Raw genomic sequence first — 16,386 nt, forward strand, 5'->3', positions numbered from 1 at the left:
ATGAATTATACAATACCCACGACCTTACACTCGTGTTTTAAACACGTTCAACACAATTGCGCTACGATTTAACACTGGTTCCTAAATAGGAAACCTACATTTTCTCTTTAACACTGCGCATCAACGCTTTTCTCAAGATAACGCTGGTCGGGTATTGTACAATTCATAACTTACAACACAAGTAATTTCACATCAAGTGTTAACTACACACTTATCCACAACTAGAAGTCATTCACAATTTCACATCTCATAGTGTCACAATCCACCATCACATGTTTACACGTATCTCACAAATTAACACATGTTCAACTTTACACTTATACTCAATCTCAATAACAATATTATAATCTCAAAGCAACATGTTATTCTACAATTCATCACATACTCACAATTTGAATTATCATTTCATATCCTCAATATAACAATTTATATAAAAGACTATCACAACATGAGGACTAAAACCCCTCAAATAATATTACACAATTATATCCAAATCATAGGTCCAAATATACAAATATCAAGAGCACAATTTATCAAGCAATTTTCATCAGGACATCAATATTTTATTTATAATCATAAAGGAAAAATTGCAATTTAACAAACATCCAAAAATAAAATCCCAATTTAATCCTCTAAGGATCCCTACACATGTTCTCACTAATCCCCAACTGTGAATAACTCATCCCTTACCTCTAAGCGGGCTCACGTGTCTTCAGCCAGCGATAGCAACATCTCTAGCGGTTCCCGGAAATTCTTTCAATTATTCATCCGACTGCTCCGATAGAATTCCCAAACGTCAGAGAGACGAAGAAGAGATTGAAACCTCCACTTGTACTGTCTTTATACGATTCCTTTTTGTCCCTCCACGAATATTATCTCGCAAATCCCAACGGTGGAAGCGTGAGGAATTGAATTTCGAACAACATATCCAAATTTCACATTAATCCAACGGTTAACGAAACCGGGATCGTAGTTTTACCAAGACAGCTCTGGGTTTTTGCGGGAAAGAAAAAGGCTACAATGCGAAGGGTTTTTCTCTCAGTTCAGACATGATATCGAAATTCCCAACGGTGAGAATGCTCGGAATTGTGTTGCGAACATGATACTCAAATTTCACGACGATCCAACGGTGAACGGGTTCGAGATCGTCGTTTTTCTGAGACTGGTTTGGTGGGCTGCGGGAAAAAGAAAGGGTTTTGAGGGGAGGAGGGGAAAAACGAAAATGAGGCCAAAAGGAGACAGCTGACTTAACATAACTATTTATACCTAGGGTACTCAGCCTATTATTTGCTCTATATTTATTTATTTATTTATTTATTACTAACAAGCTTTTTAAATTTATTTAAAAAAAATTGGGATGTTACACTTTAGTCTCTGACTTATTACTTAACTCCATTTGTGGTTCATGCATTCTGCTTATTTCTGTTTTTGTTTTCCCTTCCTTTTTCATTTGTTTTTAGAGTAGAATATCTTGATCCAACATTGAAGACCATATAATGAAGGTTTCTTCTGATTTTTCTGCTTCTTGGAACTAATTCTCTGACTGGTGATATGCATGTAACTCTTGGAACTCTCTCTGATTTAGTGACATTAGACCTTTCATCTAACTTGTTAGAGGATCAATAAAGGAATTAAATTTTATAAAACTTTTGAAATTAAAGGAACTGCGTTTGTCTTCAACAACCTTGTTCCTCAGTGTCAACTCTGGATGGGTTCCCCCTTTTCAGCTTGAATTTGATTTTGTGATGTTTTGAGTGAATTATGCCTTGTTTTTGATCAGTTTTCTCTAATGTTTTGGAGATACTACAAATTTAGGGATTTTTTTTGGATGAATTTAGAGGGAAAGTTGTATAACTAGTTACAGTTATAGTTATTTCTTTAAAATTAGTTTTCTTGAGCATCCCCAATGAAGATAAGTCAAGCTCAATTTTAGCAAAAGCCATTTTTTTTTTCTGTGATCAGATTGTGTGCAACATTTTCTTTTTTCTACAAATAAACTTGGTAATTTAAAAGATCAATTAAGTACATGTTTAGATTAAAATTTATAAACTAAAGTAATTTGTGTCAAACTTAAATTTACAAATCCAATTTGTAAAAACAATTCAACTCTTACTTTTACAAAATTGAGTTTTCAAACACAAAATTTTCATATACAAATATACTTTTAAGAGTAACTAAATATGTCACCAAAATAAGTTTGTTCTCCAAAGTGAATTTGAAACTCCAGAAAAAAAAAAACCAAACATAACCTAACTTCTTACTGAGGAGGTGAAAATGAGTTGGCAGCTATGCGAATGCATGAAAGAAGGCCCACTGAGATCACGAAAGGACAGGTCCCTGCAGTCAAGTTGCTGGGTAGGAGCTTTCTAGCGTCCGTCCTATCAACCAAATGAACCGAAATATCCTTTCAAAATCCAATTGCCATGTTCGTTCATAAAACAAAATCACTCTCTCGAATAATAGCTACGGATCCAATTGGGTATTATATTTCAATGATTTTGATTCGTCTTTCATTATTTTACTTCACACTTATTCATGGTGGACAGGGGAAGTTAGCCTTCTCGTTTTTACAAAGGGGCAACTTGTTTTTATCGGTATATTATTATTTTTAAATAAATTACATTAATTCTCCTTAAGATTTATTGAGATTGCACATTTTGTAAGGTTTATAAAATAATAACAACTCTCCTTATATATAGAGATACATGGTGTAATATTTCCAAACAATTAACAGTGACAACTAGTGTAATGTACAAGATGTGTTAGTCTAATATTTTACAAATAATTAAGAAATTAGTATAGAAGTAAAAAATAAAAGAAGAAAGGTGTCGAGTAAAAATTGACGAAATTAGAAAAAAAAAGTGCAATTTACTATTGTTTTGTTTTATCAGTACAAAGGACCAAATGAAGCCATTTTTTAAGAGCAAAATGCAATAAAAATGTAGAAAGTTACAAACTATGTGAAAAATAGTTTTACAATATCATTCAATCATAAATCATTATTTAAATTACTTTTAGATAATTATTTTAAAAATTAACAAATTTATTATATATGATAAGTTGTGATTAAATGATTGTGTAAAATCTTTTATCTTGTAGGAGATTTTTTTTTTATTCATATGCATTTTTTTATTCGGATTATAGGAGATACTCTAAGCAAAAGAGACATATTTGATAAAAATACGTAAACTTATCAAGAAAACTTATATGTAAGGTAATAAATATTTTTGTTATTTTCCTTTGGCAATAGCCAATGCTACTTCATCTATAAAAGGAGTTGCCCCTGATTGGCGGAAACAAACTATAAAAATAATCAGCTAAGTTTTAACCATCCATTAGATGCATGCATATTTATTTATCGCAGAATAAGAAAAATAAATATTTAATTAGTTGGAAAATATGATAGTTGAAGAATCAAAGGCGACGTATATACTATATACTCGTAAATAAGGTCCTTGAAAGTTAATTTATAAAAAGAACCAGAACACGACGAATTCAATTATTGGTCCCATAATCTTCAAAGATGTAAAGTGGCCCAATGATACACATCCACTCAAAGATGTATTTATTCGCTTCTAATTCTAGTTGAAGCAAAGAGTTTGAAATTGATTAGCATAGTTAGCATTAGTGCATAACCGAGCTCAGTCGTTTTACTTTTCAGTACACAAACACAAATGCAGTACAAACAATGCTTTGTAGTATTTTAATCGAAAAAGAGTAATAACTGGTCCACTGTGAGGCTTACTAAAGATAAAGTGTATTTATATTATTTTGAATTTTATTTATATGCATAATTAGTGCTAAACTTTTTTACACATGTTATGAGAAATTCTATATTTACTACTGATATAATGAAGATAAAATATATAGGTGAAAATATATAATTAAGATAAAATATATAAATAAAAGTATTTTTATCTTATAAGTTAATTTTATAAGATTGAATTAATTTGATAGTATAGGATGTATTAAAATAAATTATAATATAGTAACTATTTATTTTATTATTTTTCTGTAAAAAATAAACTTAAACAAACCAAATCAATATTTCATTGGGGTTGCATACCGTTAGAAGTTTTTCTTTTTAAAATTATGTAATTACGTGAACAAAAACGTATTTTTTATGCATCTGTCTCATATAAGAACTAAAGCTTAAAATTGAGACAATTATAGGAATAGGAAGAAAATGAATAGATATATATATATATATATATATATATATATATATATATATATATATATATATATCACCAAACACAAGTGAATATCAGACTTTGAGGTTAAAACTTTGATACTAGAAGGAGAGTCTTAGTGACACATGAGGATTGATAGGTCCTCTTGTCTCTTAGCCTATATCCTTTGATAATTGTTTTGGGACACCAAAATATTTTCATATTACTTAAAAATCAAGATTAAGGCGGTTAATTAATAAATAGTCTCCGCCCTTAAGGATGTAGCAAATGTGAGGTTGTAAGATAGTAGAAGATACCATGGTTAATAAAGAAAATGAATTTATATGAGACCAATGCATACGACATATATCATGATATTTTTCAGGCGTTTGTACTTCCTGGTTTGATTGCGGCAGGGTAAATTAAATTCTTGGAAAGTAATTCACCAAGTGGTAAATCATAAATGGAAAGGAATTAAAACTCCACTTGCCAAAGATATGAACCAAATGGTAGTAAGAGGCATCTTTGGTTAAAACGTTGAAAAGCTAGCTAGCTTGTCTTTTAATCCTGATTCTCCTCCTCCACTTGTTTGTCCATTGTCCCTCTTCACTTGTGGCTCTTAAGGGGACGGGTCACGTTATCTTCAGTGTCCTCTTGGAAGATATATTCGTCCACCAGGTTCAAACCCCACACCACCACCTTTTTCTCCTACTTATAAGGAGCTACGTTGGTCACCTCTTTCCCATGCCTTCTCTTGACTTATAATATTCATTCTTATTGTTTCTTACTTACCCTTCTGCCATCCCTCACTATCCCATTTCTTAGTGACTTAGTACAGAAAACAAAAAAGAAGAAGAAATTATCAACAAATGGCATCATCTTGGACTCCACGGCAGAACAAATTGTTTGAACAAGCCCTGGCTTTATATGACAGGGAAACCCCTGACAGATGGCAGAATGTGGCCAATGTGGTGGGAAGATCAGTTGAGGATGTTAAAAGGCACTATGAGATCCTCAAAGAAGATGTCAAACGCATTGAACATGGCCAAGTTCCATTTCCTCGTTACAAAACCAACACCAGCAACAACTAACTAAGCCATTGGTAAGTAAAGAACAACTCTTGTAGTTTCTGGAATCATTTGTCTTAAAAAAAATAAAATCTCTGAGCACCCTATACATAGTTTAGCTTTAACGTTGTATAGAAAGCTCTATAATATAACATTCTTTTAATAACATAATAACATGTCATGTGATGTGACCATCTATTCTCTGATTGAAGTTTATTATGATACAATCCAATTAGTATTTGCACTATATATGATTGTCGGGTGCTTGGTAGGCCCAAGTATCATAAGGGGGTGTATTTTTTTTTTTAATTTATCATTTGGAGTAAATTTTAAATTAATATTCAATAGATAGATGTAAGTGGTAATGGATATTATGATTTTTGAATAAAAATTTGTAATACCTACTACTTTTTTTAATATTAAAATCATAAAATATTTTACGATTTCATTTTTTTAAATATGACTTTAAAATCGTAAGAGTTATTTTTTCGACTTTAATGTCTTAAAGTATAAATTTTTATTGAACTTGTAAATGAATTTATAATTTTAATTTATTTTAAATGTATTTTTTTAAAAAATTATAAATAATTTTTTAATTTAATTATTTAATAATTAAATGTGTATTTTATTTTTTAGTTTTATTTAATATTTTTTATATTTTTTTATATATTTTTTTACTAATGTTAAGGATTATTATTTTTATAAATTAAAAAAAGCTTAAATTTAAATAAAAATATTAAAATGTACTTTGTTTGATAAAAATATTAAAATACTTTATTATTAATACTAATTTATAATTTATCAAATAATATTAATTTTTAAATATAATATTTTGATATTTTTGTTAAATAAAATAAATTTTAATATTTTTATTTAAATTTAAGTCTATTATATTATTTTTTTTAATTTTATAAAAATAATCAACATTAGTAAAAAATATAAAAATATTAAATAAAACTAAAAAATAAAACATATATTTATTTATTAAATAATTAAATTAAAAAATTATTTACATTTTATAAAAATAATTGAATTCGTAAATTTATTTATGAATTCAATGATTATTTTTTTTAAAAAAAATTATGTTTTATGACTTTAAAATCGTAAAAAAAAAATTTTATAACTTTAAAGTCATATTTAAAAAAATCATAAAATATTTTACGATTTCAACGTAAAAAGTAAAATAAAAATCATAATAGTTTGATAATTTTATATTTAACATCTACTACAACTTATTCCCATAGGAATATTAATTTAAAATTTACCCCAAAATACTAAATTAAAAAGAAAATTACACCTGATGATACTTTGGCCGTGCTACGTATTACTACATGCCGCGGGGTCCATTGAACAAGATGGGAATTTTTTAAATAGAAACCCTGAAAATGCTAGTTTTTATGTGGTCCATTTGTTTTCATCTACCATAATGGCCAAATTATCTTGTACACCCTCGAGTACTTTGTCTATACATTTAATAATGCCTTGTCTTTTGCACTTAATAATGAGAATTTGATTCTCTGAGCTCGTCGAAAGTTCTAATAATCCTATCCGGTCCATTGCTTGATAACTTATTAGTAATGGTCCTACGCTTGCTAGTTCAAACCACTGCCATGTGCTTTGAACCAAAGGGCAACAAAAAAAGACAAGCCATAATGAAGAACAACAAGAGCCATGTGATTTGACATAGAAAGTTCTGGTTTTCTGTCTGAGATCTCAAATGAGTATCTTGTGGCTTGTTCTATGTACCCAATTAATGCAGATAAATCTTTCTTCACTTTGTTTTTCAAGCTTAGACCTTTTGTTCTTCTACAATATTTGAAAATTTTGCCTCCATTTGAACATGTTGTTTGTATATATAACAATTTCTGTTGATTAATAATATTTCTCTTTTGCACACTTTGCAGGTTCTTGAAGATCCAGTGGCTACCAAGTACTGTATGAACATCCGTTAGCATTATCAACAATAAATAGCGAATAGTGTATTTCTAGCTGAAATCAGTAAAACAATCTAACTGCACCCCTACCATTATTGCAGCAGTCTTCTACCCTGTTTTCCTCCTTTATTTTTATACTAAGTTTTGTTTATCCATGATGTTGTCAAATTAATATTGTACTTAAAGCAAGTTAATCATTGTCAAGTAATGAAGAATTACTTATAATTAGTCTAATTTTTTATATATTAATAAGTGATTATAACAACTTTATATAAATGCCAACATGAGTTAGTACGAGTGAAAGGGGTCATGAAAAAAAAAATACTATCTCCAGTAATTTATATAAAAAAATATACGGGAGTATTTTTTTTCTAATCATAAGAATCATACTATCATAGTACTATTAATGGATTATTTTCTTTTATATCCTTAATTTATTATAAAATCTATTAATAAGATATCCACTCATTTCTCATAAAATGGATACATTTATTAGACTATTAACAACATAAATCATGTTCGTTGATTGAAAAAATTATTTTAATGAATCATATTATTTTAAAGAAGTCTATTACTACTAGAGGTCTTAGATAGGTGATTCCAATAACACCTTTCATTTTTTTTTGTTGAGGAGGGCCTAAGTGGGATGATGAGAAGGGAATTGGAGTGGGGAGCTTGACAGGTTATACAATTGGGTCAAAAGATGTTGACGTATCTCTTAAGCAGGTTGCAAATGATACCCTCTTTTTTGTGGACCCGTCCCCTTGTAATGTGGTTTGTATTAAGGCTTTGTTAAGCTACTTTGAGTTTGAGGTAGAACCATGTTGATAAATTGGCAAGTGCATCAATGTGTTCCAAGTAGTAAAATTAAAATGAAAGTTCGAGTATCGTATCTACAATGATTTTGTTTGTACTTAGTAGATGAATATTTCATTAAGAAAAGGATTTGTGAAGGTTGTAGAAAAATAATAATTTAAATTGACAGAAAATTAAATTAAAAAGAGAAAAAATTAAACAAGAATTTAAATTAATTAATTAAAGATAGAAATAATGAGAAAATACAATATTATTGTAGAATGAAATTCAGAAGATGAAAATGTTGGAAATTTAGCCTACCAGAATTACTCTTTGATGTAATGTTAATGATTTTTCTCTATTTATAATTATTCCAATTTACATCTGCATCTACTAGTATATTCTAACTTTGGTCCCCTACATGAAAGAGTCTAATTTATCTATTTTTTCTCCCAAATTCCTTTGCAGAGCTAAAATAATCAATCACGTTAAGAATAAAGATGTATAACAGGCTAAACAAATATCAATCTATTCCTAGTGATGACTTTATTTAGATACAATTTCCCAGTTTTATTAGAAAATAACGTTTTCCAATGCTACCCCTAAAACTTATCATGCAAATGAGTGATCAAGTCACAATCAATAATATTAAACACAAGAAAGGATAATGCAAAAGTAAAATTATTAAATAGATAAGAAGATAAATTACATCAAGAGTAGTTGGCTGCTAAGTTCCCAACAAAGGGAGTTTAGTCTTTCATTGTCATGAATGTTTTACAATTGCAAGAGGGAAATATTTAGTAAAGGAAAAAAAGATAAGAAAGGAAATGAAGGGAAGGAATAACTCCCAATGTTTCTTTCTCCTTCTTTTAACATTTGTCTTCTATAAGAAATTATATTTTCTTGGAATTTCTGTGTGTCTTTTTCTTCTTCTCTCTTGCAGATTAACGGGCTTCTTGCATTAAGTCCACTTTTACTTTCCTTAATTATTATATTTTTATTAATTATTATTTTTTCCTTAATTAATCCTGCTTTCGTCAATTAATCCTACTTTTTTCAATTAACTTGCTTTCCTTAATAAGCTCACTTTCGTAGACTTTATTTTACTCACTAAATATTATAAATTCATCACTTTTAATATTCTTTGCAAAACTTAAGAGACAAAAATTACAAATTCTTATATAATTTAACCTCATAATATACTCATAATTAACTATTATCAATCTAAAGGTTAATTTTAGCAACAGTTGTTTGACAAGTATGGAAGTGAAGCAAAGCTGTATAATATAGTAGTCGTACGAGCATCTCCTTTTGGGATCAAGTGTGTGTGTGTGCCTTTTGGAAGTCTAGCTCGTTGGTAAATATAGTAGTCTCTTTGGTGAAACTATTAATGGCGGACAACTTAGTCTTTGTGTTGGCCGAGATATGTGCATTGTATCCATAAATATGCAATAACCATTTGCCTTGTACGGCTATGTTAGGTGGTGGATGTTTAATATTGTAACTTTCAGGTACCACTTGTACCTTTTTCCACTTATATATAAAATTTCTAACTTTGCTCATTAAAAAAAAAAAAAAAAAAACTACTCATGATTGCAAATGCATAAGGAACGTTTTTCATATCTAACTTTTCAACTTTTTTTAAGTAATTCTCTTTAGCATTTTGCTTGAAATAAGTAGTTTAAGATATGTTAACCACCATATTATAGTTCATCTTGAATCACTATAACACTCGTTCAATGTCATTTACCAAGAATCAATCTAGTAACTCTTATGTCTTTCATGATAAATGATTTACCTAACCGTATCTTCAACCTATCAATCTTGTGAATAGTTTTCTCAATAACAAGCATCTCGTCAACATAGAATGACAAAATAATAAAGTTGTACGTAATAAGAAAACATTTTTACAAAGACACAGTGATAAAAAAAAAATCTTCATGTAGCTTTGCTAGCATAAAACAAACTTTGAAAAAGACTTCTTATATCAAAAGAGAAAATTTTGTGAACTTGAGGGACTAAAAAGAGAAAATTTTAGTCCTTTAAAATGAAGTTGAGGGACTAAAAATAACATACTATGAATTTGAGGGACTAAGCAAAAAAAATGGCCCAAATTTAAGGATTCAAAATATATTTAAGTCATAAAAAAATTATATAAAAATAAATTTATTTTTTTAAAAATATTTACTTTATTTTTTATGAAAAAATAGTTACTATTTATTATTGGTGTTCAAACCTCCTAAGAAAATTTTAATTAGAGGATTAAAACTAAAAATGACTCAAATTTATTAGATTAAAAATATATTTAAGCTTTTTTCACACTCTTTTATTCACGTACTGTTTACATTTTCAACTTTTTTTATATTGTTTTGCATCTTCTGTTTCCTTTTATTTTTATCTCCAAATCTTTCTCATATATTCCTTCCACCTCCGACTCATAATCTTAATAAAGATATTATTATTATATTTACAAAGGATTAAACATTTTTCTGAAATTCATAAGCACCAAATATTTATGCGTACCGATAGCAACTCACATTCCGTAAAAATTTCTCCCTATATGTGAGACATTTTCTTTGGGTTATTTTCGTGGCTAAGGACTGAGTTGCTAAAAAAAAACCGTTTAAATCCATCAACATTGGTTGCTTTTGCGCGTGCCCCGCAACATTACTTGCACAACATGCAACCCTATTTCTCACTATAAATACACCCCTAAGCAAATTAGTTTAACATAAAAGAAAAAAAAAAGAATAAAAGAGTACGTATTCTCTCACCAATAAATAAAAGAAGATATCATTTCAATTCAGAATAAAAAGATGAAGACCCAGAATGTGATGTTTGTTGTGTTGGTGGTGTGCCTTGCCGTGTGCGTGGGCACTTCCTGGGGCCATGATTTCATTGATGACGCCAAAACCAAAGCAGGGCAGGCCAAGGACACCGCCGTTGACGCTGCCGCACCAACGGTTAACTCCGTCATTGATGCCGCAGCACCGACCGTCGATGCCCCCGCACCGACCATTGATGCTGCCGCGCAGAAGTCTGGGTCTTTTGCTTCATGGGCTTATGGCAAAATTTCCCAGTAATCCTCTTTCTCTTTCTCACACATGCTATAGTATCTAGAATAATTAAAATAAAATATTATTGCCGGATAAGAAATAAATTTTAGTTTATGTTATACTAAAATTATTTTTTTTTATAAAAAAAAAGACCAGTGGAAATATTTACTAATGATTTGTCGTTTAACTAATATTTTCTTTTTAATGGAAATTAAATTATTAGTATGAGGAATGCAAATTTAGTAATTATCTATGCTGATAATATTTTTTTTTATGATTACTATGATAATATGATATATCATAATAACACATGTTATGGTTAGTATAAATATTATTAATTGTTACATTTCTAGTTTTCTTGTTCATATAAGGCCAAACCTTGAGTAATATATCTTTTTTCACTCATTAGCTTACAATTTTGTTGTTGTGATGATAGTGGCTTGGGGTTCAAATCGGGAGACCAAGACTAAGTAAGAGAGGACTCCAAGTTCAATGGATTATTAAGGGACTCCTAATATGTTGCTAATTGGATATGTTTTAGCAATGTTTTGACCGTTATATCAGTAACGGTTTAACGAGTCTGTTTTCTTTTTTTCTTTTGTTCCCACGACTGTGGCTGAATTCCCCAGTTGCTGAGGTTCTTTTGACTCGGGCTACGTGAAGCCTAATAAAACCTTTTTTTTTTTTTTACATTCACATTTTCTCTTCCACGTCTTATTTATCTTTCATCTACTCCCTTTTTAGCTTGTTCTTCATTTGATTTTCTCCATCATAACACTTTAACAGTACTACTCTATATTTAGTCTTTAATTAAAATAAAAGTGATTATTTTCTAAATTGCTATTACTTATTAAATGAACGAATACATTTTAATAGTAGTTAAAATTAGAACCATTACTAACGGATCATTCCTTTAATTGTAATTCCTTTTATAAATAACTGCTATTAAAATTGTATCTAAAACAAAAATTTAGAATCTAACACTACTACAAAATATACACATCGTTAATTTAACATCAATTTTTCTTGTAATCGATATTAAATTGTTTGCAGAATCATTTTGTACAATTTTAACATCAGTTTAATAATAATAACTATGGTGCACCCTACACGTTCTCGAGCTCAGTTTGAAACCCTGGCTTAATTTCTTCAACGAACCCCTATTCTCCTGTTTGGCCCTCTGTTAAACGCGAGCTTGGCCACTGCCACCTCAGCTAGCTTTGATTCATGTGTGAACGTGTTTGTGGGTCTCGTTGCTGTCGTGTCTGGCGTTGTTGTGCCCATCTGGTATGAAAGTCTTTGTGGGTGAAGGAAGTAGAAACATGAATCCCTCGCCTCGTCGCTGGTGCTGCCATTCCATGTTCTATCTTTTGCCATTTATCCTGCTATTTCAGGTTTTTTAATTTTTGTGACGTGAAAATGTGTTTGTTTGCTGCATGAATGTAGTCAATGCAAATGTGCTTCTATTGCAAATATAAATCTAGTTCCTATGAATGCATTGAATTTATGCAATGATACTATGTCAAAGCCAAAATCAAAATTCGACTGACAAAGTAAAACATAGAGTATAAAAGAAGAGTGGAGTTTTGCAATTGAATATACTTGGAGTATCTAATCAATTGAATATTGTAACTATTTAGATACTTGTAAGGAACTGAAAAAAGTTTGATAACTGGAGTCTACTACAAGTCAATTTAGGTTTTAGTTTTTTTAGTTTGTAGCAGAAGCTATCTTGGTGTGAGTGTGTCTGTGTGTATGAGCCTTGAAAAAATTGAATTCACCGTAACACTAAAGTTGATCAAATATTCAAAGATGACTTTTTTTTTTTTAATGAATATTCAAACATGATTCCATTGTTCAATATCTAAATTGAGGGATGATTTATTTAAATATTTGTAGTGTTAGGAAGTGTATCTTTTGTTATGCTAAATATTTTTTTATAGACCAAGGTTCGTGAGCTAGGATATAGCAATTTGTCATGGGTTATGTTTCGGATTGTATAGCCACCTTGGTTATTTGTATTTGTTAATTTCTTTCTAGCACCTGTGATGCATTCAATATATTGTTAATTGTTGATAAAAAAAAAGTTCATAAAAAATATAAAATTAGTAAAATATAAGTGATCACCGTATAACCACAACAATAAACAAAATATTATAATGTCAAAATTGGTTCATTTAACAAATAAATAAAATATTAAAAAAATATAAAAAGAATATCAATTATATCTAAAGTGATGTTGTAATGCACCAAATTAGCATCGATTTTGATCAAAATTGATGTTGTAAGTATTATATAATATTGATTTTGACAGAATTAATATTAAATTATGCATTATAATATTATTTTTTTAGAATTGATGTCATTTTTGTTTTTTTGTTGCTATTTGCTATTATATCATATTGATTTTGGAGAAAATTAATGTTGTATAATAAATTTCAATATTAATTTTTATAACTGATATTAAAAATGATCTACTTTTAAATATGATTGTTGTTTTATCATTGATTCAAAACTGATGTTAAATGTTAATTTTGTATATATGTAGTTAGATTTTTTTTATAAAAAAAAAACTTCTCCATAAATATTTATAAGAAAAAACATAAATTTGTATCCTAAGTTAAAATTATTCTAAAATCATTTCATAATATATAGTTTCTACGAAAATTAATTATAACTTATATACAAGTTAGTTTTAACAGCTTAGGGAATTTTTTTTCTTTAATAGTTTTTATGAAGAATTTTATCCAAACAAAACTTAAACTGCGTTCTAAAATTGAGCCTTTAATTGTGGTTCAAAAGATAACAACTATAAGACGGTCTGAATTTGAATAATTAACCCTATTACCAGCCTCCATTGCTCAAATGTTGTACAACCATTGTTGCTGTAAAATTTCGACCAAGCTCAGCACCAAAACTCTGATTGTTCTCACTCCAATAACCTAGCTACTATGTCTATGAGCATATAGCTCATGAGCCAACACTCTAATTGTTAATTGTTATACTTAATGAAAGCCCCGGCATTGCCTACCCATCAAGCAGGTTCAAAACCAACACTTGTCCCTTCTTAGTAAAAGCCATTGCTCATTCCTTGCTTGTCCCGGATAGACCTTGTGCTGCAAGTGTTTTGGTTAATTGGTAATTATTTGATTTTTTATTGATAAATATTAACTTTGTTGACAAAGAGAATCGAACCAACAATCTTTTCTCCTTCTTCCTTTTCTCTTAATCATGTAACCTAAGTTATATCTTCTTGTAATTATTTGATTTTAGTTTGTGATTTTTTTTTTATCAGCGTTAGTATTGTTAGTTTATGAATGGGCTTTTTGTTAAACAAAATGAGAGAAATAATACATACAAGAGGAGTGAATTTGTATTTTGATTCTCACAAAGTGATGAGCTTTTTTTTTTGCTGTTGTATGTCGTATGAGAATTCATTCCTCAATTTTCATAATTTCTTCTTTGTTTTGTTTGGGCGTAATTTATAGCAATTTGTGCTGATTCTATGGGCTATTCATATGATGTACGCCTAATCTTTTTTTTCTTTTTCTTGTAGACATAATTAATTTATTGGTGAAACAAGACTGAGTTTTATCTTTCCTACTTTACATTTACTTAATTTTTTGGTTGTGTTGCAAGTAAGACCTGATTAATAGTTGAGTTTAATGTTTGTATAGTAATAGTGTAAAACAGTTTTAAAAGTCAATAAACTTATCATACATGATGGATTGTGATCGGATAACTGTGTAAAACTTTTTACAATATCAGGTGCAATCTTTTTTCTCTTAATAGTTTGCCAATCCTCTTAGGCTGTTTTTTTTTTAACTTCTTGAGCTGATTTATGTTGCTCAAATATTAGATCAAATATTGTCAAATCCATATTAAGCTTGGTGAATGTCTTCATTATGTTGTATATTTTATGAGAAGGACACGTACGTGGATTGTTGTGGTTCTTGAGTCCATGAAGGGATTGCTATTGGCACCCCTCATTGCTACATAAACCCTCCATGGCATTGATATTTATTTGACGAAAATGTCTTTCACAATAAAAACTTGTTTCCATTGCAATTTTCAGAGAAAGACACTACAGAAACTTGTTTTTGCTAAGTAATAGGGTAGACGTACACAATAAAAACATGTTTGCGTTGTATATTATAAATTCACATCCCTTTTTATTCTACCGAAACTTTTTTTCTAATGTGTCTTTGTCTAAGAATCCCAACAGAAATAAGTTTCTGCTATGTAGAAAAGTTAACATACACAATGAACAAAAATGATTTCATTTTGTAATTGGGAAAATATTGAAATGTGTAATTTGGTATTTGTTTTGTTTTTAAAGAAAATTAATTAAAATAATTTCTAAAACTACTTGAAATTTTAAAAAAAAAACTTAATAAATATAGATGAATGCAAAAATATAAAGGACATGTTACTAGAATCATCTTAGACACATAACTCAGTGTTCATAACAATATAATAATAAAATAAAGAATGTCAAATAAAAAATAACTTATCGAATAATAAATACTTATCATCATAGACACATAACTCAGTATTTCATGACCACTCGACGTTAAGTGTGACATATTTTAAGAACCAAATAATAACGCATGCATGGTGTCATAGTGCATATCATGACCTGTAGAAAAATCGTATTGCACTTATCGAAATACATAGTTTATACATATATATCTAAAAAGCCTGAAATCTCTGTCCTTCCCTCTTCAGCTCTTCCTCTCTCCCTGCAGCTCCTTTTTCCTTTTCTTTTTTCTTTTTTCTTTTCACTTTGGTTATGTCATGATTTTATTCTGGTAGACCATACACACATTGAATACCTAGAAAGGCATTTTGAGAAAAGAGCGGGTACTGTCTCCTAATTCATCTGTCGGTGTCCTATTACAGGACAAATTTGACAAATTTGTGTGGTTGGGTGGATGTGGTGGTGGGATCCTATTTTCTCCAAAGCCTTCAACTATTTGATTTTGCAAGAAAAGTGAATGGATTCACGAACCGAGGCAAGGCACCCCCTTGATTATTATTATCAAAACATCAACAAAGTAGTACTTCCCAGGATAATGCATGACCTAGCTAGCTAGCCATCTTAAGTTATTGCTTATAACCTAATACATATATATCCAAGATCATCACTACAACAAAGGTTTTAATTTTCTATATATCATCTATTAGTTCACTTTTTAAATTCTTATGTTTTAGACTTAAGTCTTAATTAATTTCTTTCAGAGAAAATTTTCGTCTACCAAAAAGCAATTAGAGGGTGAGAATTGAAATAATAATTGGTGATATTTTTCTTTGATATGCCTGTGTTTATTATAAATCAAAGGACACATCATAGAAGATTATA

At 29.3% G+C, this 16,386-nt stretch overlaps 1 long non-coding RNA gene across 1 annotated transcript; it reads left to right on the top strand.

Annotated features, from left to right (window-relative positions):
* Positions 1 to 4,784: 4,784 nt before the first annotated feature.
* On the top strand, positions 4,785 to 7,407 carry LOC114382184. The gene is made up of 2 exons (XR_003660205.1): positions 4,785 to 5,274; positions 7,144 to 7,407. It is a non-coding gene; the product is annotated as an uncharacterized LOC114382184 (long non-coding RNA).
* The last annotated feature ends 8,979 nt before the right edge of the window (positions 7,408 to 16,386 follow it).

The sequence above is a fragment of the Glycine soja genome, chromosome 2 (genome assembly GCF_004193775.1).
Source record: "Glycine soja cultivar W05 chromosome 2, ASM419377v2, whole genome shotgun sequence".
Taxonomy (NCBI): domain Eukaryota; kingdom Viridiplantae; phylum Streptophyta; class Magnoliopsida; order Fabales; family Fabaceae; genus Glycine; species Glycine soja.